This window comes from Pholis gunnellus (assembly GCF_910591455.1).
Source record: "Pholis gunnellus genome assembly, chromosome: 21".
Lineage (NCBI taxonomy): Eukaryota > Metazoa > Chordata > Actinopteri > Perciformes > Pholidae > Pholis > Pholis gunnellus.
In genome coordinates this window covers 16358247-16381783 of record NC_136548.1, presented here as the reverse complement: position 1 = coordinate 16381783, position 23537 = coordinate 16358247, and the positions used below count along the sequence as shown (strand labels likewise).

The 23537-nt window shown below is 43.2% G+C and overlaps 1 protein-coding gene across 6 annotated transcripts in view; it reads left to right on the top strand.

The window, feature by feature from the left end:
• The first annotated feature begins 4045 nt into the window (after positions 1 to 4045).
• The window catches only part of tanc2b (tetratricopeptide repeat, ankyrin repeat and coiled-coil containing 2b), a 127969-nt gene continuing 108477 nt past the window's right edge, over positions 4046 to 23537 (top strand). For 5 of the 6 annotated variants that reach the window (XM_079182741.1, XM_079182739.1, XM_079182737.1 and 2 more), the window contains exons 1-2: positions 4046 to 4242; positions 17371 to 17486. The gene's annotated coding sequence lies outside the window, so the exon portion shown is untranslated. Of the gene's footprint in view, positions 4243 to 17356; positions 17487 to 23537 lie in introns of those variants that run through there. The other variant, XM_079182736.1, reaches the window with a different exon arrangement.

Below are 23537 nucleotides of genomic sequence, written 5' to 3'. Positions count from 1 at the left end.
TGAGAATTCATTTTAAAGCCTACAGATTTTATTAGGTCCTGACAGCAATGTGTTTATTTTAGTTTGGGGCGAGCAAGCATCTCCATATCGATTCAACTCTATTTAAGGTTGGATTTACTAAACAGAGATTATAGTTTTAATCGTGCAACAGAGCTTTGCTTAATTTTAAATCTGGATTTACTCATTTTAAACCTAGTTTTCCTGAACTCTGAACTCTGATTAGAACTAATCTTAGATTAAATGAATCCTCGTCGGTACCCAGCCGGCCTATAGTATACGTATGAATCAGAATGTCTTTGAGGACATTTCATTTTGAATGATAACGCAACTTAACTGTACGATTGACTCTTCTAATGTATGAGGCTATTCAGTGTAGGCCTATAATTAAAAAGCCAGGCTTTAAGGTCGATAAAAAAAAAAATATATTTTTGAAAAATATAATAAACTACAAAAACACATTCATCTGTTTATCATATGTTCACCTTAGTTTGGGTCTGCATGAAATCTCTTCGCTGCCGTCTCTCAGAGACTGGGCTGCTGGACATCCTTGATTGTGCGCTAGCTCTTTGGTACATCCTTCCTTCTCGAGGGCCACCGTGGTGGACTTCCTGTGACAGAGGTTCCACCTTGGTGTCAAGATCCGGCCTGTGCTTGAGGTTCGGCAGATCGCCGCAGAGCCCCTGTCGAGTTTGTCAATGATAAGTGGCCTCGATTGCTCTACCGCTGCTCTACAAACTATTGTCTTGGGCTCTGAACTGAAAGCACCGTTGGGACGCCTACAGTCTTGACACAGAGCAGGGTGTACTGAAAAGAAGGAGATGCAAAAAATAAAAAAAATAAAAAGCTGTGCTCAGAAAAGATATCAAACATATTGGCTTGCAATGCAAACACAGTGGCATAGGTGCTAAAATATAGAGATAAATGTAAACACTAGATACTGTGAGAGGACTGGCCGGTTGTGTGCCGCTGCATAACCTGCTAAAATGCAAACAAAAAAAGGAAACTTACATCTGGATGCCAGGAGGGCCTCTCCCCTGCGGGTAATCTTTGAAGTCATTGCCAGCTCTGCAGTCGTGCTCTGGGCTTCACCGGAGACGGCTCGCGGGCAGGACACCGAGCCTTTATTGCGTGCACTCCCCGGCTCAGACGGAGCACCTTCCCCAGAGCAGCGGGGGGACGACTGCAGATGGCGAGCAAAGAGGTTTTGGAGCGTAAATCTAGGATGCTGCTGTGCTGAGGCTGTGGTAAAATGCTGCGAGTGTGTTCTGCAGCTGCTGTGATCTCTACATGTAGGTGTAAGTTGTTGTTGCTGTTGTCACCTGTGAGGCCTTCCTCGCAGGTTGCAATAGTGAGGGAAAAGACTGCATGCCAGGAATCTCTGGTTTCACCAATGTATCTGTCTTCTCTATCTCACCTTTGATCCTGATTGTGACGGATTGAAAAGAGACAGTGAGACAGCAAGGAAGGTTTTCATAAACTGTTTAGCAACTTTCAGTACCTGATGGACCAAATTTAGTTGTTTCCTTCGCACCCGTGACATATTCAGCTGTCGCTCCTGGTTTTGAGGAAAAGCGCTGAAACACAAACAACTATCTGACATAATTACAACATAACAGACGGCAGCTGGCAAGTGTGGAGGAACATTTCCAGGCTCAGGTGTGAAATAATCCTAGGGAAAGCAAGACAGGTGTAACACCTGTATCCACTGTCAGATATTGACTGTGTGCCAGCGACATGTTACAACCTCAGACTTGCAGTTATCCACAAGTTGAGGAAACATTTCCTGTTTTTTGGGGAGGGGGGGGGGGGGGGTTCTTTTATCACATTTTAAATAGTGTTAAACATTAGAAATTTACAGAAAAAGTGTAATTATTATTTTTTAAACCCAATAAAATGCAATTATATTAGTTCATTGTGGATATACTTTTTGTTCTCAGCAAAATTGCAAAGTCTTGGAGAAAAATAGTAAACTTGGGTTTTCTTTGGAAAATCAACATTTATCAACTAAAAATCTCTCTTATCGATTTAAGCTACAAATAAATTAATATTTGGCTCCATACATAAAAAATAGACACCTTTAATACACACACACACACATACACACACACACACACACACACACACACACACACACACACACACACACACATATATATATATATATATATATATATATCATTATAATCTGAAACGTTTTGTGTTAAATTTTAAAATTGTAAGATAAAGATGAGAGCGAGAGAGGACATACGTTTCCTGTAACGTTATATAACAAAATCCATAATCATCATTAATGACATTCAGATGCATCATTAGGCCCATTTGACACCACTTTAACATCGCTGACTCACTCTTTGGACGGGTCGAGGAGAAAAAGATGAAGGCACTTACAGGACGTCGAGCTGGCAGCTGTACACATATACGTTATATTTAAACATCTCACAATGTGTTTTTGTTTTTGTTTTTGTCCGAATGTCACGTTTCCATGGAGCGTCTCGTGTCAAGTGTGAAATGTGGTAGCATAGGTCTTTCTTACGAGAACGAATGTCACAAAAACTGTAGGTTCAGCAGTTTTTTAATGCATTTTGTTGACAGGGTGTAAAGGAGAAGGTAAATCAGAGGGCCACTTTATGGAGGCACCATGCAAGGAACGGCTCTCCCTCCCTCTCATATCCGAATGCTGGTTGCGAATTAATCACACGATAAGAGAATAAGTAGATTAAAGCTAATGCCAGATAAGCACATCACTCGGCTCTAATGTAGTGGTAAATAAAATAAAAAAAAAAGATGATGTAACCACGACCACCAGTCATTATAAAAACAACAACAACAACCACAAATGTAATCAGAGCTGTTCTCAACACATTTAAATGTTCCCTTTTAAAAATGACCCTTTCAGCAAACACTGTACATTAGTTTAATTGTGAGACATTAAATAGATGACCGGAGGGCCATTAACCCTGTAGGCCATAATCAAACACTGTGCATACTTAATTTCACTCTATGCAACATCCCTGATTGTAATTCTGGCTGTTAGGCCTGTAATTGTATTGACTGATCTGGGAAGAGGTCAGCTAATGTCTGACACTCGCCGACCTCTTCTCCATCCATCAGCGCAAAATGTCATTTGCCATCATCTGTAGAGGAGACGAATTGAAGTTTGATTGGCATCGGCTCTGTTTGTCCTGAATAATTATGAATGATTTAGGTATTAGTGCCTTATTTCATCATAAATAATTCATTCGGCCCGCCTTTAACACACACACACACACACACACACACACACGCACACACACACGCACGCACGCACGCACGCACACAAACACACACACAAACACACATTCACACAAACACACACACACACACAAACACACACGCACATAAACACACACCGTATGTTTGTTCCTGTTCAGCTGTGTCAAGCTGGTTGGAGAAAACACGTTAAATACCGGAAATACGGTAAGGATGATGACAAAAACGAAAAACAAAGTAAACATTTTTTTTTTTTGTTGAGTTCATTAATATGATTTCAATTATATTTAGATTTTGGTTTCACCCGCTTTACTCCAGCCAATGTAAACGTTGCAACTGTTTTTGTTTTATTTTATTTTGAAAGCAACTACCGGAAGTCACACGTCTGCTCGCTTTAAACGACTTGACACAGTGATAGGCAGGTCAGTGCTCCATGTTGCGGCGCTGCGTGGCACTGGGCACCGACTGGCTCTGACTGCACCACACACACGCACGCGTACACACACACACACGCACGCACGCGTACACACGCACACATGACTGTGGTTTTGAATGACCAGCGACGCTTGGCACATTTGGCGGGTCGAGAAGTATAGCCGTCGGTCAGGGCGCCGCTACCTGCTGCAGACCGTGCTCGTACACCCATGGGTGTCGCTACTGTGACCGTCTCCTGCGTTCGGACTGACTGCAGCCGCTCTGAACGGTGCGGTAGTTATTTTCAGAGTCGCTCGCTCGAGCTATTTCGGACCGACTGGAAACGTGTGAACTGGTCGCGGTGAGCTGGGTCTGAGGAGCTGCACGGAGCGCTGCAGCAGACACGGTACCGGAGCCGCCGCCGCCGCCGCAGCAGCAGACAGGGTACCGGAGCCGCCGCCGCAGCAGCAGCAGACACGGTACCGGAGCTGCCGCAGCAGCAGCAGCAGCAGAGGAGGAGAAGGCACGGGTGTGATGCCAAAAACTGGCCAGAAAAACAAAGGTTCAAGTCTAGGAAAGGTAATCAATCCTTCTTTTTGTGCTGCAACTTCTGCTCTTCCTCACCTGTGCATTTCATTTTAAACTTTAATTGATTTTGTTACATTCAGTAGAGTACAATGTGTGTGTATGTGTGTGTATGTGTGTTGTAGGTGGCTCCTGCAGCAGCCGATCTATAACCTATAATGCCTGTTTTCTTGCAGCGGCTCATAGGCAAAGCCCAGCCAGCCGGCTAAGCCAATAACCCCCCCACCCCCAGTAGCGTTTAATGAGATAGACTTAAGCTGGTCCTTTGTACATTATAACAAGCATCAGACAGCAACATGTGCAATGCATTTTTTTCACATGACTTTCATGTTAGACCTGTGCAACACATTGTTTTCTCCAACATTATTAGATTTCATTAATGATGATTTTAAAACAGAGGGCTTGCTGGATCTAACAGGGTGCATGGATATTAAGGTTCATATGTGTATTCATTTGTACACGGTGGTGGATGTACTGTAGCTTACACATGGGGGATACTTATCCCCCATGTGTAAGCTATATTCAACGCACGCAGTCTCAAGGTATATGAGGGGGTTGCCCACCCAGACAACAAGCTGTCCCTAAAGTGCAGAGGTTTATATGGAAGAAGCTGTTGTTACTTGTTCAATGGCTTCAGGCCAGCACCTACCTCACTCAGCACAGCCTATTATCTGACATCTGGTCCTTCTCGACAGGGTCTTATGTGGTAATGGTATGTTTCAACAAAGGCTGTTAATCTGTGTAAATGCCTGTTGTTTGGAAGGGGAAAACGCTTATTTCCCGTATGATCACCATTCAGCGCTTTGTGTGGCGCGAGGCTGCTTTATTGGAAGTTGTTGTAGAAGTTATATGGTTGGGATTAGACATTTGTAAAACTGTCACAGAGGGAAAAGGGCATAGTATGCACACACACTCTTAAATCGAATGCTATGCCCTTTATGGCATCAGAGAACTGCTGTGATGAAGCATTTATCAGAATAAAACAGGTCTGCAGACTGCTAAGCTTTGTGTTGCAGACAGTACTCATGGTTTTTGTATGAGGCTGGAGATGACTGCCATCTCGCTGTAAAAAAAGAAATTCAAGTTCTTGGTTGTCAGCTCGACTCGGCGCAGATAAAAGAAAGTCATCCTCAAAGCCTTCTCTCATCACATCAGTGAACGTGCGCTAGTTTTGCTTCTCTCTTGCTACCCTTCTCCTGACACACCGAGTTCACAGCGAGGAGGTTTTCCATTGTGAGATCATGATGTTGTTCTTTTTCTTTTTTTAGTCGGACAGCCCAAAACTTTTTGTGTGTCAGTGCTTATCGCTCTCTGCTCAGGAGAGGGTGTGGGGTGTGGGGTGTGTGTGTGTGTGTGTGTGTGTGTGTGTGTGTGTGTGTGTGTGTGTGTGTGTGTGTGTGGGGGGGGGGGGGGGTAGTGACAGGGCCTTTGTTTTCCACTGTCCGAGCCAACACAGTCCCTCCTGTCACGCTGGCTGACAGGCCAAAGGTTAAAACCAAAAGATTCTGCTGCGGAAAACGGACGAAGGGGTTTCTCTGCAACATCAGTTGACACGAAACAGCCGTCAGTATGAATAAAACATGCCTCGAATCTTTGAATCAAAACTGCCACTGGAAGCAAACCCACCATGCCTGTGTTGCACCAGATAACATGTAATTTATTGTTGAGAGCATCAGTACTACTTGTTTTATTCCACCGGGTTTGTGTTTGACACATTTACAAAACATCCAGGTGCATTATGGTTGTATAGAACGTTGACATTTGACAACACTTTTGGTTCGATCCTCCCTTCAGCCAACAGTCACAGGCCACGATTGCCCCCTAACCTTAATCCTGTGTTTATTATTGCAACCTTTTAGATCACATCTGGGATCATATCGTGTTCAATAATATTCATATACAACACACGTATAACAATATTAATGCAAAAATACATAGCGTAAATAATATAGTATTTTAAAATCCAATCATCTTTGCTTCCTGTGTGCTGATGTAAGCTAGTACGGAACAATTTCAACCAATATTATCATGACAAGCGGCGACTTTTAGTGACATGGAGGTGTGTGTGTGTGGAACCGCGTCCTCATTAGCTCTGGATCGCTCTACATTCTAAGCCCGCCCACTTTTTAGCGGTCCAATCAAATGCACAGGGTTTGATTTAAATCCATCTTGTAACTGTCAAATGTGCAGTTTCACCGGGTAATACGTCTCAGTACAGAAGATAAAGACGCTCTAAGTTTAATAAAGAAGTCCTTTGACCCTCGACCAAAGATGTCTCCCTAAACCTAACCAAACCTCAACAACAGCGTCGGGACACACACAACAAGTGTAACATTTGTGGAAGGCACAGACAAATAATCGGATCACAAAATGCTTCTAAGAGCCGTTCCAGAGGACAAACAAACAACGTGGTTTGTCATTTAATCTGTTGGTACTCAAAAATTCATTCTAGGAAATGTAGAAAATCATTGATTTAAATCAGGAGTGGACGAGGCAGGCAGGCCAATTACAGCACTTTGCCATAAGATAATAAAATGATAGATTGATATTGCGTAAGATTGTTCAAGTTTAAAGTTCTCCTTTTGAAGTGTCACCAGCGGCGGTTTATAGACAGTTTTTCAACAACTTATTCTAGTAAAAACATGTATGACACCGCGCTCATTCTCTGAAGTGTTTGGAGTTAATTAAGAGACTTCTAACTGCACAAGAGTGTTCGACTTCTCCCTCAGATATGAACAAGTCTGCTGTTTAATGAGGCAAAACGTCTCTTTTCGGGGTGTGCATCCACGACCGAGCCAGACTGGGTGTTGCTCTCTAAATCCCATCTGAAAAAATGTGACTTTGTTTCCCGCGCGGGGATTAAAGGTGTCGTCCTCGGGGATGTTTTGATTCATTTCCCTGAGCGCTGAGGGAAACGACTCTCTTTATGGCGTTTCAATCAGGAAAGGCAGTTAAGAGAACTAGGAAAAAAAAAATAAAAATATGCTTGGCTTTTTATTTTTATATGTACATGTGCATGTATGTGCGTGCGTGTGTGTGTGTGTGTGTGTGTGTGTGTGTACCGCAGTATGAATAGCGTAATCATCAGTTTGAGAAAAAGAAATGCAGTGTAAAGGGAATTAAAATTGATATTTCGGTCATAATTTATTTCCTTTCTTGGCTAGTAGCTCAATTCTGAGCCCCGAGAGTGGGCAAGGCAGTCACATTAGAAATGCAAGGCAGTACAGCAGAAACTCAGCTTATATCAGAGAAACACCAGCAGCTTGAACACATTGACAAGTCTGAGGATAAAGATATTTGTGATAGTCCGTTAAAAAAAAATGGTCTCATTTGGTGCACTGAGCTCCCTTTTTAATGAGGGACGGATTCTCCCCAGGCGTGTCCCTCATCTCGCCGTGGCCCTTTGATTATGTAATAATGATGCGAAAAGAAGGCGTCTTCTCAGCGCCTCATTCTTTCTTGTTAGTGAATGGAAGCGGAGGTAAGCCGGACCGTTTCATCTTGGCTTTTTTTCCTGCTCTGCTGTCAGAGGAATAATGCTGCGGTTAGCCGCCGCTGCTGCTGCTGCTGCTGCTGCTGCTACGCTCTCCACTGCTGGGAGTCGGCGACATTCATTGAGTTCTGATGGGAACATTTTCTCACCTACTCGTACCACAACGCCTTTGACAGGATGAAGATTTTGAAGTGTGCGTTGGGGAATCAAGCCCTCTCTCGCTGCAGCTCCGCCTCAGACAGTCGAGGTTGTTCTGGGGGTATTATTTATCACGAATACCACTTCATACTTAGCTTTCTGTTGCTTTCTCATTGCAGAAAAGTGCTTTTCGTTTCAACACAACCACAACAACAATGTGGCGGTATCTCGAACATATTGCCTGTTTGCATTGGAAAAGTCTATGATTTAAAAAAACAAAACATCAAGTGCGATATGAAGAAAGGCGCTGGTGAGACTGTTTTGTATTTCTGGTACATGTTGTTGCCTGTTTCTCTTCAAAGGAGTTGGATATACACCTTGAAAACAAAACCAAATCCAGAAGCTCAACCGAAAATGCAGCGAAAGGATCAAAGGGCTTCAGGTGTTTTCGTTTGCTACTTACAAGGGAGGCTATTATGATATGTAGGCCTAGTTACGGGTTCATAACAATAAATGGGAGCACTGCATCAATATATTATAACTTGAGCTCTGGGATTCTTTTATTTAATATTCATAGTCGGCCTGCTTCTCACAGCGTTGTGTTTTGTATATCTGACAGAAGCATGTGTTCAGTTGCCAGGAGCCGCTGCTTATAGATCATTATAGTAATAGTGACTATTAACACCACACCGTGTCCCAAAAGAGAAGGTGTGTAATGGATCAGATCAGAAGGGCTGTAGTAAATATAGAAGTCGCCTATTCAGACCCTCCCCTGCTGACTGTCAGACTCTGCTGCAGTGAAATGTTTTCTAAAGGGACTCTGGTGCTCAGAAACACTACCGCTCGTGTCCACAGGGACCGCCAGAATCAACACAAAAAAAGTTCCTCGTAGTAGCTTTAAAGACTACATCTGATTTATTAAAAAAACGCAGAAACATCTGATTCCTACATGACATTTTATGTAAATTTAGGACAAGAAAATTCGCATAAACGCATGAACAAATAGCCTTATGTGTGGTTCACAGTCTGCTATGCTGTGTGCAACGTATCTACCTGTGGAGCCAAACATCACAACTAATAAGACTTCTACTGCTATTAATCATTATCAGCATAATCATAATTAACTCCCTTGGCACACTGTTTATCCTGCGAGCAATAGACAACGCTTTGAAAACAGTGGGAAAGGAGCACAGCTGCTGGCTCAAGTGGCCTGTGAATGCCCTGCAGAGGAAATTTAAGTGCTGCTCTTTTTCTTTTTTTTTTAGATGTCGAAAATTATCTTTTTAAAAAGACGCAGAAAGATGCTGACATGTAACAACACGTTCAAACTGATGTGTGAAAATAGCCTGAGACTAGAAGCCTGTTCATGCTGAGCCTGGGAAGTCATTTCTACCCATTTCCCTTAGTTTGCACTGATATATTTCATATTGGCAGTTACTGCTGTGACTGGAGTCTTTGGGCTTATTGCTGCATTGCAGCTTTAATGAAATCAAGTTAATCACTTCGCTCTGGAGGAGCGGAAGTGTTACGTGCACTCCTTTTTATGTGTTCTACCTCTTAAATGACCCGACATTACCCGATTCTACCCAAAGACTGCACATAAGAAGTGGATGTAGTCACCGTGATGTCACCCATTGGTTTGGGTACTACGGTTTTGAAGCCTCGAGTTCGGCATTTTGTCCGTCGCCATCTTTGTTTTTGGCCCTCCCCATCTTGGGATGCTTTTTAGAACCAGAAGTGACGCAAGAAGGTGGAGCTAAGTACAACCGAACGCTGAATAAGACATTTTTAGGCGACCAAAATGTTTGAAAACAAACGCAGACAACTGTCAGACTGGATAACACCGTGGTAGAGACCTGTCAATCTCAAGGTAGCCCCGCCCTAAAGCATCCCCTGCTTTATGGTCTGTTTGACTCTAAATGGACCATCATTTACTAAATGAACATCATGCTGTGTTGAAGAAGACTTGAAACTAGAGATTGAGACCATAAACTCATAGGGAGGGAATAAATCAAGAGAGAAGTAGAGTCATTTTCTCATAGACTTCTATACAACCAGAGGAGTCGCCCCCTGATGGCCACTAGAGAGAATGCAAGTCGGCGGAGGTTGCCGCCGGATTCTGCCAAGACGGCTCGGCTGTTAAATAACAGAGATTGGCTAAGTGGCCGCCTGCAGTCAGTCTGCCACTCAAACTTTCCTCCCGGGAGGTGAAGATCCCCGTTAGCCTATGAGGCAGCTGCTTGAGCCGACCCCAGCTGCTGGTGGCAGATGAATGGCAGAGCATTCATCAGGCCTGAAAGCTGTGTTCTCGTAGCTGGAACAACAGCTATGTTATCAACAACCTTCACTTTACAGCGTTGTCTGGAGCGACAAGTAACCTCTGTTACCCCCCACCCTCCATTTTTATGTGCATAGTTTCACACCCACCAGGTAGTTTTCTTTTTTTTCGTCTCCTTCTGTGCACTCATCATCCAAGTGTTGTGCTCATCCCGGCGCCGCTATTAGCGGATCACCAAGGACTTAGCCATCCGTCTTGAAGGCCGTGCATTTTAACTGTGTGCTGTAATAGGTTCAGCCCAAGATAAATAGGGTAACCAGCATGTCATCTACTTAATGCTCGAGCACCGAAACACTGCTGCCGCCGAGGCTTTTTCTTCAACGAGATCTGTGGGACGGCGCGAGGTTGTCAGTGAAACACTGCTGCTCTGTCACATCTAAATAGCTCCACTGTTCCCCTGTGAGTGGCGCGCAAGTTAGCAGAAGGGAGATGGGCCTCCGCTCTGTGATATGAGGTGCCGTTAATGGGTTAACTCCGTTATAATTCGCCAGGCGTTTCTGTGTCTGTAGAACATAGTGGACGCGTTGTTTTTAACGGTACAGCTGCTTCCATTGGCTTTGTGTGTGCTGAAACAGGGCGTGACGACGAGTGTGGGAGAAGAAGATTTAAAACGTAGCATTGTTTTGAGTCTGGGCCAGCACTCTTTTCAATGATTCCCTTTGTATTAAGGAAATACAAAAAATTATCCAACAGCTGGAGTGGATACATATCCAACCATAACCATCCATGTATTAGGGAGAGTTGTTCAGATTCCAGTATTGAAAATGTCTCTGATACAGCCTGAAACACTAAAATACATGTTATATTCATCAGCTCATGTATGCTGCACAGGAACAACAACATCACTCGCTACTCGCTCATCTGTACATACTGCAAGATCGGCACTGCACATATGCAGCTCTCAACAGAAACATATCATTATAAAAACTTCATTTTTTTTGTCATTCTTATTCCATTTGTGTGATTTGAATAGAAGCAGAAGGGTTTATAGATTGCTTTAGCTTTGACACACAAAACAAGTATCCTTAGAACGAGTAAAACTAAAAAGATGCTTCAAGAAAAGCACTCTTCCCCGCTGCCTGTGCTTTACTAAACACACTGAATACTTTGCCCACAAGCAACACATTTTGATCAAAGAACCAGATCTGAGTAAAGTGGTCCTCGCTCTGCACACTGTCAGTCCCAGTCCTGTAACGCTACGTGGCACAGTATGCAGGCTATTTATAAGAACTATTGTGTTTCTCTCAGGCCACGATGGTTTTACTCGAGCTTGTACATTTCTCAGAGAACTGCAGATCACAGAGATGTACTCGGTTTTCTGAGCTCAACCAATTGTCAGATCACTAACCGCGATGCTTGCAGCTGCATGGTTTTGTTTATTTTTTTGCAAATGAAAAGTCTCCATTGTAGCTTTTCCTGTGGGATCTACAGTGTTATGCTGTACTTAGTGGCACTTAGTGTGAATGCATTTTGTCTCATGCAGTATTTTATTTTTTTCTGTCTAAATGCAGAATAGTCAGTATAAGATTCAACATGCACTAAAACCTTTTTCACGGTTTTGCCCGCTTCCTGTGATATGAAAAGATAAACAGCAGCGCCAGCGTTAGTTTCTAGTGGCTTGTTTTTAAGGTAGGGGAGTGGTCAACCGCTTTTGCCTCCAGTCACCAAAATACGTCCTTGTTCAGGCGCGATAGTTCATTGTGTTAGTCAGAACTTGTAAAATGGCAGCTTGTATTATATATCATCTTTTAAATAAAAACTGAAAAGCCAGCTCAGATATATTCTAATGCAGAGAATCAGCAACTCTTTCTATGATGAGTGTTAATTTACATAGAGTGGTGAGACGGAGGCGTTTATCTGCCACTCCTGTCACTGCTGTAAAGTGTACGGTTGGTATTCTAGCATGGTGATAAGATCTGCATTATAAACAGCCGGCAAAGGACTCAAAACCTCCTCTGTAGTAGTTCCTGCTTCAGTCGGTGTCTCCAGGACTCTCACACAGACTCACATATTCAGGGATACACTTTATAGCTGCCCGCTGCAGCTTGAGGTACACAGTATATATTTTGACACCTCCCTCTCGATTGACTCCGCGTTATCGGACTCACCTTTGAACTTTTTCTCTGACAGAGTTGCAAAAATGACGCTTTTTACAGAAAAATGCACATACAGCTCGGTCTCCGGGCATTTAAATTACTACCGGGTAGCTTAATCCATAAAAATAAATCAGTTAGTTGGTGTATATTTTATATTGATAAGCTATAGCTGTCATGTAAATGTAGTGGAATATCAGCAATATTGGCTTCTAAAATATAGAAGTATAAAGTAGCACAAAATGTAAATACTAAGTAAATTACAAGTACCTCAAAATAGTTCTCAAGAACAGTACTAAACGTACTTAGTTCGACCTCCTGTTATTGATTCATGTTCCATCCATTAACTGCTCTGCTTCTTTACCGCCCATGGCCTCGTGGCTTAAATAAATTATTGTTAAACAATGTGTTTTCCGGATCTGAAGGAAGCATAACTGATACAAAGAGCGCCAGCCTTTCGCTCAAGGTTCAGGGTCAGCCAGCCTCACAGTGGGCGACAGGAAGCCAGAGGGACTGCCGTCGCTAAAAGCCTAATGAGCCTCTAATTGATATCCAGCTGAAAACCCCAACAGAGTGTTAATGCCAGGTCCAAGGAAGCTGTGTAATGTTCCCTCTTCATTTAGCCCAGAACACAGAGGAGGCCCTGAAGCATTCATTTTTAACATGGGAGTCACTGAGGTGATGGAGGTAACGATGACGGACAGGGTCGGTCTGTGCAACTGCCAGTGTCTTAGTGTAATGCAGCCTTTAAAGCCAGGACAAGGCAACGTGATACAATATCCAAAAGACGATATCTAGTCTTGTATCACGATATAGATATAATATCCATATATTGTCTGGCTCTAACTGACATTGATGTAAACTGGCATACAACCTAGTTCTACGTCCTCCAGCTGTATCTTTGGGATCTGGATGTAGAGAGAGAGAGAGAGAGAGAGAGAGAGAGAGAGAGAGAGAGAAACACACATTTCACTTGAGGCTTTACTACCGTGTTAGCCACAGTATGAAGGGCTGAGTAGTATTCCCACCCTTTTATGAGCTGTAACTGCTGTAATGAGATGGATTTTAAGAAAGAGGCTAATCTTAAGGAATGCTTTAAACCGGCTCCCTAACCAGATCCCATTCTCCACGCTTTGAAGGCTCCATCCAGCCCCTCTGCCAGGACGGCTCTCACACTGTAAATGCCGAAAATGTCTTGATCAACACCGAATGAGACCGCGCTTAAAATAGCAGCGGCTGCAAAGCGACTGCATGACTTCGTTGAGTGTAAAGCTCGTGTTTGTTGGCATTGTTTAAAGTCGACTCGTTGATTCAGTGTGCTTGAATAACGGCTCCAACGCGCCGTCGTTCAAACCTGCAACTTAAAGCTCGGACACCTGCCGCTCACATGTTCTGTTTTTATTTCTTATGCAGAGTTTTTCCTGAACAAAAAGCCGCCGAAACCCACAAAGAGGAAGATAAGAGCCATTTAAGAGCACTAAAGAATACAAAACTTCTTGTTCCTGCATTCTGCGTTTGTAAAAGCTGCTCCATGTGTGCCCGAACAACTTTTTTCCCCACTTTATCAAATACAATATTTCAAACGGACATCTGTAAAACTCGATATTAGTTCATTATAATAGCCTGCTGAATCTGAAAACATGACTCCCACATACAGGCTACTGCTGCTTCTTCAATGATATGATAATAAGTGTTTGGATGGTACCACCTCCACCTCATGTTGATCCAGGAGAAACCCTGTTACCAAGAAGTCTTTGACGTTGTATGAGAAGTATAAGTAGGTGTTTGGAGGCGGTTGTCCTCGGCCTCGGCTCTTCTTACAACGCGGTCTAAAGCCTTTGAGTTTCTCTCCGCTCACGGCGACATTAGCAACATGTTTTAATGAGACCAGGTCTCTGCAGCGTCTCTGCTTTTGGGCCCAGGATGAAAGGCCACCTGTGCTTAAAGGATGCAAAGTATTGCGTTGGTGTTTTTTGGGGGGGGGGGGGGGGGGTAAAGGCCAGACTGTCACATTGGAAATTACATTTCGGTCGTGGATGAGTAATGGGACGAGCAGCTCAGCAGTACTTGCGCGTCCTTTTTTAGGGGAAAAATGAGGCGCTGATGAGCAGACCTGTGTTGTGGCTAATAGGCTAATGGGCAGTGTCACCTCTGCAAGATTCATTCCCAATATGCTGAACAGGTGATAAAGTGAACTACACACTTGCAGTACGCTGCCTGCAAAGGGACAGTGAGGAGCCGCTGGACGTATGGATGAACGTTTAAGTAAAACAATAAGTACAAATATTCAATCTTGACACTTAAACAATGAATGAAATGGATCCGAACATTTTCAGAATATAGATAAAACATCATTATATATACAACTGATGTGACATCTCCCATCCTCTGGCTGTTTACTTCTACTTTACAGAACAGCATCTTCATGAGGGAGATTTTTAAATAGCGTTGGGATAGATTGACCTCAGACCTCAGAAAGATATATATTTTTACTCTCATTAGTCCACAACACACACAGTTAAAGGAGTCGCCTTATTAGCCACACATGCGTCTTTGCTGGCTCTCCTGATATCCTGTCTTGGCCAATGTAGCTTCCATTAATTGGCGATGACAATGGAAGGTGATCTTTTCTTTTGTTGTTGTGTAAGTAATTGGTCCGCGGTGGCCCCGTGTTTTTATTTCCCAGACCTTTGGCAAACCCAAAAATATGGTCAGGGTAGAACTCCGACACCTCGCTCTGAGCGGGGAGTCTGGTCTAAAGCCGGCACATTTATCTGAGAAACTATTTCTCAAACTGGCAGAAAGAGTCTGAGACAGAGGAGGGGTTGTTTGGAGGGGCAAACATGAACAGACTCTACACACAGAGGCATTTGTATTACATAAGAGCTTAAGCACTCTTGGCCTCTGAGATGGAGATGAGACGGGGAAGCTAAATGCCATATTTATCAGTGAAATGGCGACTTAGGGTGTTTGTCGCATAATTTGTTTTGATTTCATTTTCTGGCCCTTTTCAGTTAATAATACAGAAGCCCAGTGGACGAAGTAGAACAATGCATTCTGTCACGTGATTGAGATTTGAATGGATGTTGTTTGTTTTTTTCCTCCACATTGTGTACCAGATTGCGTTTCAGCAATCCGTATCGTTGTAAAGCAGACGAGCAGCACGGGGAGGTGTTTTTGCCCCTCGCTTCTCTTCTGATCATCGTCTGCTGGGCGGACAGCTGCCGACCTTTTGTGACCCTTCTAGCTTCCAGTGACAAGAGCAGTCGACCTCGGAGTAATTCTGCACGTCTTTCTGTTTTTACCTCCCGACCATTAGCTGTATCGTCTCCATTTAAGAGTCATACAAAAACTAAATGTTTTCAGACACGTTTTGTTTGAGTAAAATGTATTAAAAGATCACTGTGTGGGATTTAACAAACATTTTATTCACTTTAAATGTAATGAAACAAATGCTTCCCAGAAGCTGTTTAAATTCCTCCTCAAAGCCCCTCAAACACATTTCCTAGAATGACGGAGATGTGACTTTCTTACAGCTTCTTCTTCTTCTTATTGTAACCGTAACTTACTTAGACTCCCCGTTGGTTGGCTCAGCTCGATTAATGTGTTGGCAACTCAGTGTGAAATTCAGATTAAGTCCTGTAACGTGTTCCCCACTGAGAGAAATGTGCAAACTAATTATAAAACGAAGAATACTATGATGTCCATGTGACACCCTTGAGGAAAGTTGATTATTGTTTTGCTGTTTTGTTCTGTTTTGTGCAGAAATTAAATTCCGCGTCCTCTCAGAATCTATGTCTTAGTTTGCCTTCGTGAATACGAGCAAATCGGCTGCATCGACACTCGAGGAAGTTTGAGGGTTGGAGCAAGGACGAATGAATTCCCTAAATTACACTGGGAGCGTTTTTTTTTTTAGGTGTTTGCTTGTTTTAAGGAAAACTTCACCTACAAAATGACCATTTGTATAATGAGGCAGTAGTGGAGGAACGGTTTTAAAAATCGTACGATTTTGACAAAAATGCATGCGTTTGGGAAGTTTGCGGTTGGGCTCGGCAGTCGCCATGTTGAGAGCCGTATGGATTCAACCCCTCTGCTTTGAATATCGTATTAAGAACCTTTTAACGGCCGCTTGTGTTTATAATTGCCTGAAAACCCAAATGTTTCTGTGAGCCGATGCAGCTTTAAATTGAGATGAAATGAAAAAATGCCCTTTTTAGATCACATACCGGCAACAAACAATCTATTTCACCGTAACTTTATATCAAAATACAATCATCTTTTCTTACCATGAAACAAGATATGAACTGTGCTTACGTAATTGTTAGTATTATGACAATCAATGACTCAATCTGCAACTTTTGACAACAAGGGAAGTGAGTGAGAGTAAGCAGTCCCGCTTTTTAGCGGTCTAATCAAATGCGAAGGATTTGATTTAAACCCTTCTTGTAACTGTTCACCGCTCGGATATTCAGTTTCACTGTAGAATACGTCACATTACAGAGGATAAAGACGCCCTAACGCCTGTTTCACTGGGACTTTTGATGAAGCAACCAAACATGAAATATTTGCATCTCTTCATTTCCCCCTCATTTTAGTGTTTATCACATGACTCCCACACAGAAATTCAGTCCCCCCCCCCCCCCCCCCCCCCCCAACGTCCTTAACTCGCCACCTAATGACATAATGACACATTTGGTGAGTGAGTGTTTTCGGGACGGCGTGGCTCCACATCACAAACTCTGAATGGCAGCACTTTATGTCAGATCCTCCCCCTGAAGAGGGGGACAACTGTCTGCTGTCTGCCCGTCGACAGACCAGCCCTTGTAGCTGCCCCGAACGCTTTTGTTTGCATCGCCAACCACTGTTTGTGTTCTCTGTTGGAAAAAGATCATCGACAGTGAACCGAGCGAGCGGTGACCGTCTGCTGCATTGACTTGCCACGCCACTGAGCCGGATGTTAAATTGCCTCTGCTGCGTCTGCTGTGTGTCAATACAAGGCTCTCTCAGTCTGTTGCTCTCCTTGAGTTGAATCTATTTTTTTTTTTGGTTGCCTTTTGTAGAGAGCTGCTGGGTGTCTTCTCTGGAGAGGGATCGGGACTGTGGTTCAGCCCAGCGAAATGTAGCGCCTCGCTGCCCTCAAAGCCGGATTTGGAGACCTGCCTGCTGTCTACTCATGGTGAGTCACCTCTCGAGTTTCATGCCATTTGACCCGGGCGACTGTAGCCGGGACCTCTTTTCAATCTATTGATGCGTCGCACCAAGGTCATCATGGGACGATAACAATAGGTTCATTCATTGTCACCCTTGTGTTTAGCAAGTGGGCCGCGGACGAGAATACATTTACATTCTTTAAACATTCTTTTCCTGAAAAAGATTAAGTGAAAAGCACATTTGTTATTCGTGTTGTGATTGTGGTGCATGTACGGGTGAACATGCAGCACTTTGTTGTCTATGTTTGTTTCCTGCTCTTTTCTTTTTTCAACCCTTGAAAGTCAGTTAGCCTTTAATAATTGGGTTATTCTCTGGTTACAAAAATGAAGTCAGATTGTATAGAAGTCTATGAGAAAATGACTCTACTTCTCTCTTGATTTATTACTTCAGTAAACATTGTAAACATGAGTTTATGGTCTCAATCTCTAGTTTCAAGTCTTCTTCAATACAGCATGATGTTCATTTAGTACATGATGGTCCATTTAGAGTCAAACAGACCATAAAGCAGGGTTTGCTTTAGGGCGGGGCTTACTGTGATTGACAGGTTGTTACCACGGTGTTGTCCATGTTTTTTTCTCTCAACTTTAACCCTTTCACAGAGTGAAAACCAACGGGTGACGTCACGGTGACTGCGTCCACTTCTTATGTACAGTGTGTGGTTCTGCCGTGTTAATGTCTCAGCATGTCTTAAACTTGCTGGATGTCATCAAACAAAAGTAAATGTTAGCGTGATGGACAAGAAATACGTTTTTTCCAATTTTTACAAATTAATTTAAGACTGGTCAGCTCGTGTCCCGACAACCTTCTAACTTCTCAGCCTTGGAGAAATGGATCTTCTATAAACCTACTTAATAGTGATGCATCTTTTTGGGGGAGGAGACTTCGTGCTGCAGAATAACTCGGCCATTTGTCCAGGAAAATCTTTCATCAGAAAAATAGATTCCTGTTGCCCGTTTCAGTTTTCATTGTGGATTTTCACAATGTGTGCGCTGTCATCTCTTCAAGAAGCTGTCTGTCAGAAAAAGTCTTATTTTTAAGTCCCGAGTACTGATCGATGTGCCGGCTCGGGGCCATATGTAATTACTCTTTGACTGGCCAGCCATGAAATTGTTGTTTGGCTCTGAAATAGATCCAAAGTCATTTTATAAGAAGTTTTTTAGAGCAGTGTTTCCCAAACTTTTTTTTTCTGGGGACCAACTTTAAAAAAAATGAGAAACCTTTGCGACCCGCTTCACCATGATTCTTATCTATAATCGTGAGAAGAGAGAATTTGTTCCCGACCACCTTCACTGCCATTCCTGCATCACCTTATATTATCTTGAATAGATAAACCAACCATTACGAAGAGATATTGAAGACATATTTACAAGTTGTAATACTTTATAAATGAGACTAAATATATTTATTCAGGCGGAGTTAACAAGCTCTCGTTTTTGTCCTCTTATCAGTCAAATAAAAAGTATGTACGCTTGTCTTTAATAGTACATTTTATGTTATAAGTCGGCTAAAATTATCAGAACAATAAGAACATTCAGGCTCCCTCGTGTGGCTCAAAGGTTTGATGCTGAATAGATGTTAAATAAACGACAATGGAAGAAATTCAATGAAAGAACTTCTGCAAAATAATTTGCAGACCCTGATACTTTGTCTTTTTTTACTTTTAGTACAAACTGCAGCTGCCCTCACAAAGTACATATTGTTGCATGCAGTATGCATGGGACATACTACATCGTCATAACATTGCACCTTGAACTTTAACCCTCTTGCTTATATATCTGCAGCGCAAAGGATTATGGTCCAGAAAATCATGCTGCCTTGTAAACTGCAAAATGTGTCCGAATGCAGTAGGACATCCTGGTATTTCTTGGCATTCTGCATTAGACATACTATGTATTGGGAGATACTAAATAGTATTGTATTGTATTATGGGTATTGCAACGCACTGCACATCTCCTGTGTGTCCCAGTCTTTTTGAATGACTGTTTTTTTAGAGCGAGGCCAATTAAATACGACCATGGCTGCACCAGGACTTGGTAGGATAAGTTCCTCGGCCATTAAATCAGGTAATGAGAGTGACCTCTGCAGTCTCCTCCACACACGTCAAGTCTGTAGCCGGTTTCAAGTGTGTGTCCTGAAGATGAACAACTTCTGTCAGCTGCTAAAGGGGAGTGTGGAGCTCGCAGGCTGCAGAGAGGTATGCAGAGTGACAGTCGCTGGCTCCCATGCATGCAGCTGTGGCCTGTGAGATGCGTGCCGCCAAATGGAGTGGAAGAGTAGTCCCATTAAACCCTGTCTCTCCTCTGAGAAGGAGGCTAACGGCTCTGAACGCTGGCCTCTCGCTCCCCGGCAGAAAGTGCTGACACAATTATTTTTTTTGTCTGACTAAAACGCCTTCTGACCGCGTGACACTGGCTCTTTTCTTCCTCTGGGATTCCACGGCCGTAAAACCGGCGCTGCACAAAAGAGACACAGTGTACGAGTGCCGCTTAGGAGGTGGCATGAATTATAATCGTACCATAAACTGGTCGCTAAAAGGTCTGCATTACTCGCATTTCAGAGGGCGAGGAAAGGAATTTTCTTTGTTTGAGCAGTTAATTGGGTTTATATGTGCTAAAGCTTTTCCGTTTTTTCATCTCCTACACATTACACATCCTGGAAAAGCAAATTAATTTAGTCCTGCATGCCTCTCCGTCGAGCGTTGGTTAGCTTGTTAAGCAGCTTCACATACACAGTGTGTTTCCCTCGACATCTACTCAAAGATGCTCAAATCCTGTGATTCGCAAGTTGTCCTGGACCAGAGAAAGGCTGCCTTGTGCCTTTTGGCGTGCAGCGTGGACGCGTCGGCTTGTGATTGACGGGGCACGGCTCCCGTGTTGAACGCTGGTGCACAGATGCAACTTGACAGCATCTCCAGGCACATTAAGCTCTGGATTTCTCTATTTTTTTTCACCGAGAAGCCGTCGATACTAATTCCTACATGCCTCGTGTTGCTGTTACAGTAAAACAGCTGTGTTTTTTTAAAGCTTTCTTCCGATAGTATTAGTCAGGCTTTGACCAATCAGATGCTCCAGGCTGCAAATCTCCGCTGGGTGCTCGAGGGGCACGATGATGAAAGAGTGATCAGCGTTGTCAAGTTGTTGAAGGGGATCTGAAGAAGACGGTTGCTCCCCAGTGGGGGGTTGTGTGTGTGTGTGTGTGTGTGTGTGTGTGGGTGGGTGGTGAGCTACAGCCCACAGCTACTGAAGGGGAGCTGTGTCAAATCTGACACACTGAAACCCACAAACGCCAACACTTGACAGCCAGTTGTGACGAAAAACCAATTTACCAGGCAAGAGAAATTCTGTTTGAATTGTGGGGGAGCTGTCCTCCCGTGCTTGATCTGGTTGCTTTAGGTTTTTTTTCTAGTCATCCATGTATGGTGGGAGGTAGGCTGGTTCCTGTTCAGGCTCTGTCAGGACTTGTAGTCACAAATCAAGAGATTTAGAGCAGACGAAAGAGTTTATTTTAGCTGGAATGTTCAAGGAACACAATGCAGGTATGGATGCACGTTTGTCTTGAACACAGAAGCTGCGGTATTGGATCTCTAAGTGGCCCATTTGTTTTTAAGACAGATGGATGAAGGACTGAGGAATGCTTGAGAACCTTCTCTAGCTGCTCTGATTGTCAACATGGCTTGTGCGGTTAGTGTTGTCTCATGTAAAACACTCAGACACACAGACCTACACGTGTAGCACATAGAACTCTCCCCCCACAGAGACCTCAACTACCTCCGGCTTAGTCATGCATTCCAGCTAACACTGTTGTGTTCTTGTCACTGCACTCCAGTCTGAACGATCCAGGGCGAGTAGCATCTCAGCCTCCCCCAGGAAGTAAGTAGTGGCTTTGTACCAGTGTCGTGTTTTTCTGGGCAACGTGGTAAAAGTCCTGTTTAGTGTTATCGCCATGTCAAAATGATGCGATACCCAACCTTAAATCTTGATACCGATAATTAAACGATGCCACGGTCAAAACCCATCGCATCAGAAAAAAGTTATAGAATATGACAAAACATGGATTATTTTCTAAGTAATACTAAGTAATAAAAAAAGTGTTCATGATATGCAGTAATCTGATGTCCGCTGTACTTGGGTTTATGTGAAAGTGGTGTTTATAGAGAGACTGTCACTGCTTTCCCTTTCCGTCCTTTTCCCGTTACTAAGAAACCCGGTGAAGTAATAATTTAACATGTGCCCTTTGGTGGTTTATGTGTTTGCCAAATTACGGGATATCTTTAGACAGATACAGAAAAGAAGGTGAATCTAATTTTAACTGTGCATTTGGTCTGTAATTAGAGCCGCGTTGTTATTGTCCTGGGTTCTGCTTACATACAAACACCAGCTCAGAGCAGCACTGTGCAGGCAGCGAGAGGTTCATGAACTGCTTTATCTTCATATAGACTTCATTTGTTGACTTCATCCTGCAGGTCGGGGCTGGATAATCCCTGGACCTGCAGTTTATTTTGGCTACTGCCCCGAGCTTCCCTAATTTGCCGCCCTGGGAGAGAAACCAGCCTGATCTGGGGGACAACTAATCAACCAACTAGTTCTTTTGACTCATTATGTTCTCTGTCACATCTCAAACACGCCGCTGGTTTAGAAATAAATACTCTGCAGTGTTTTCTGGCTTGAATGCTCAACGCTACAAGCTAGTCTAATTGTCATTCAGAAGCCGGACGCGTTGCTTTGTAGACTCAGTGGCTGGAGACGGGAGGCTGAGAATCGCTCTTTCACGGGGAAATATTGAACGTTGTAGATGAAAGGGCTTCGAGAGGCTTTTTATTTTAGTTTGTCATGTGAGGAGTTTTGTGTTTGTCTCGTCAGTAGAGTTTTGCATTTTTGGAGAAAGCTATTAATGGATCAATAATTGTCATTGGACATGTTTGCAGACGGACAGACGGTAACCAGGAACTTTGCCATTGCTAGAGAATATATCCAGCAGGCTTCCTCAACAATAACGCTCCCCGAGCTTCCACAGAGTCCTATTCAGGCTCCGGCACAGGAAATGAAAGGCACAGAAATCAGTGGGTGCTAATGTATACAGTTTGAGAAATAACACGGCGTGAACGGCATGAAAAGCAAAATCTGCAGTTTAGACTGAACTGTACTCCAATTTCCTTCACATACTTTTCCCGGTTCATTTTTCATGAATAATAATTGTCTGGGGGGGGGGGGGGGGGGCTATGTCCAGGAACCCCACCTCAATTTGATTTGTGTTTGGAGGTAATGCAACAAGACCACAGCAGCTTGTAAATGGACTTTGTGGAGGTGTTTGGTGGGACCCAGGTCTTCGTAAACTCCTACGGTAAATTGCTAGCTATTAAGACGTGGTTTCTTGATCTCCATCACAGTATTTATCACAATTAATGTGTGCATGGGATTGCAAGTACGCCGCAGACTCGGGAGGCAAACAGAGACATCCAGCTATCATCTGGGCTTCTTTAAAGTGATGCTCCTTTGGGACCATGTATGCACAGGTTTGTTCAAAAGCATCTCCGCCCCTCTCATCTCTGCCAGCCGTCATTGACAGCTGGGCCCAGCTAACAGCTGCCTCTCCCCTCCCCCAGAATCCAATACATTCAAAAAACCCAAAAGAGTTGCATGCAAGCGTGCTTTGTAGGAGAGATAATTACTTTGTAAAGCCACAGTGAGTTTGTGGGTGGTCCCTGGTTTAGAGATTTACTTTCATCATCAATTCATCTGCCAATTATTTGCTAGATTAATGGTTTCGTTTGTGAAATGTTGGAAAAAAGTAAACAGCCTAAGATGACTTGTTTGATTAGCTTGTTTTGTTCAACTAACAGCCCAAAACCCTGAAAGATATTTAAACTATCAAAAATATATACATATAAAATTAAAGAAATTTAGCAAATCTTCACAAATGAGAAGCTTTAACGCGGTAATATTTGGCATTTTTGCGTGAGAAATGACTGAAACGGTTAATTGACTATCAAAACAGTGTCTGATTCATTATCTGTCGG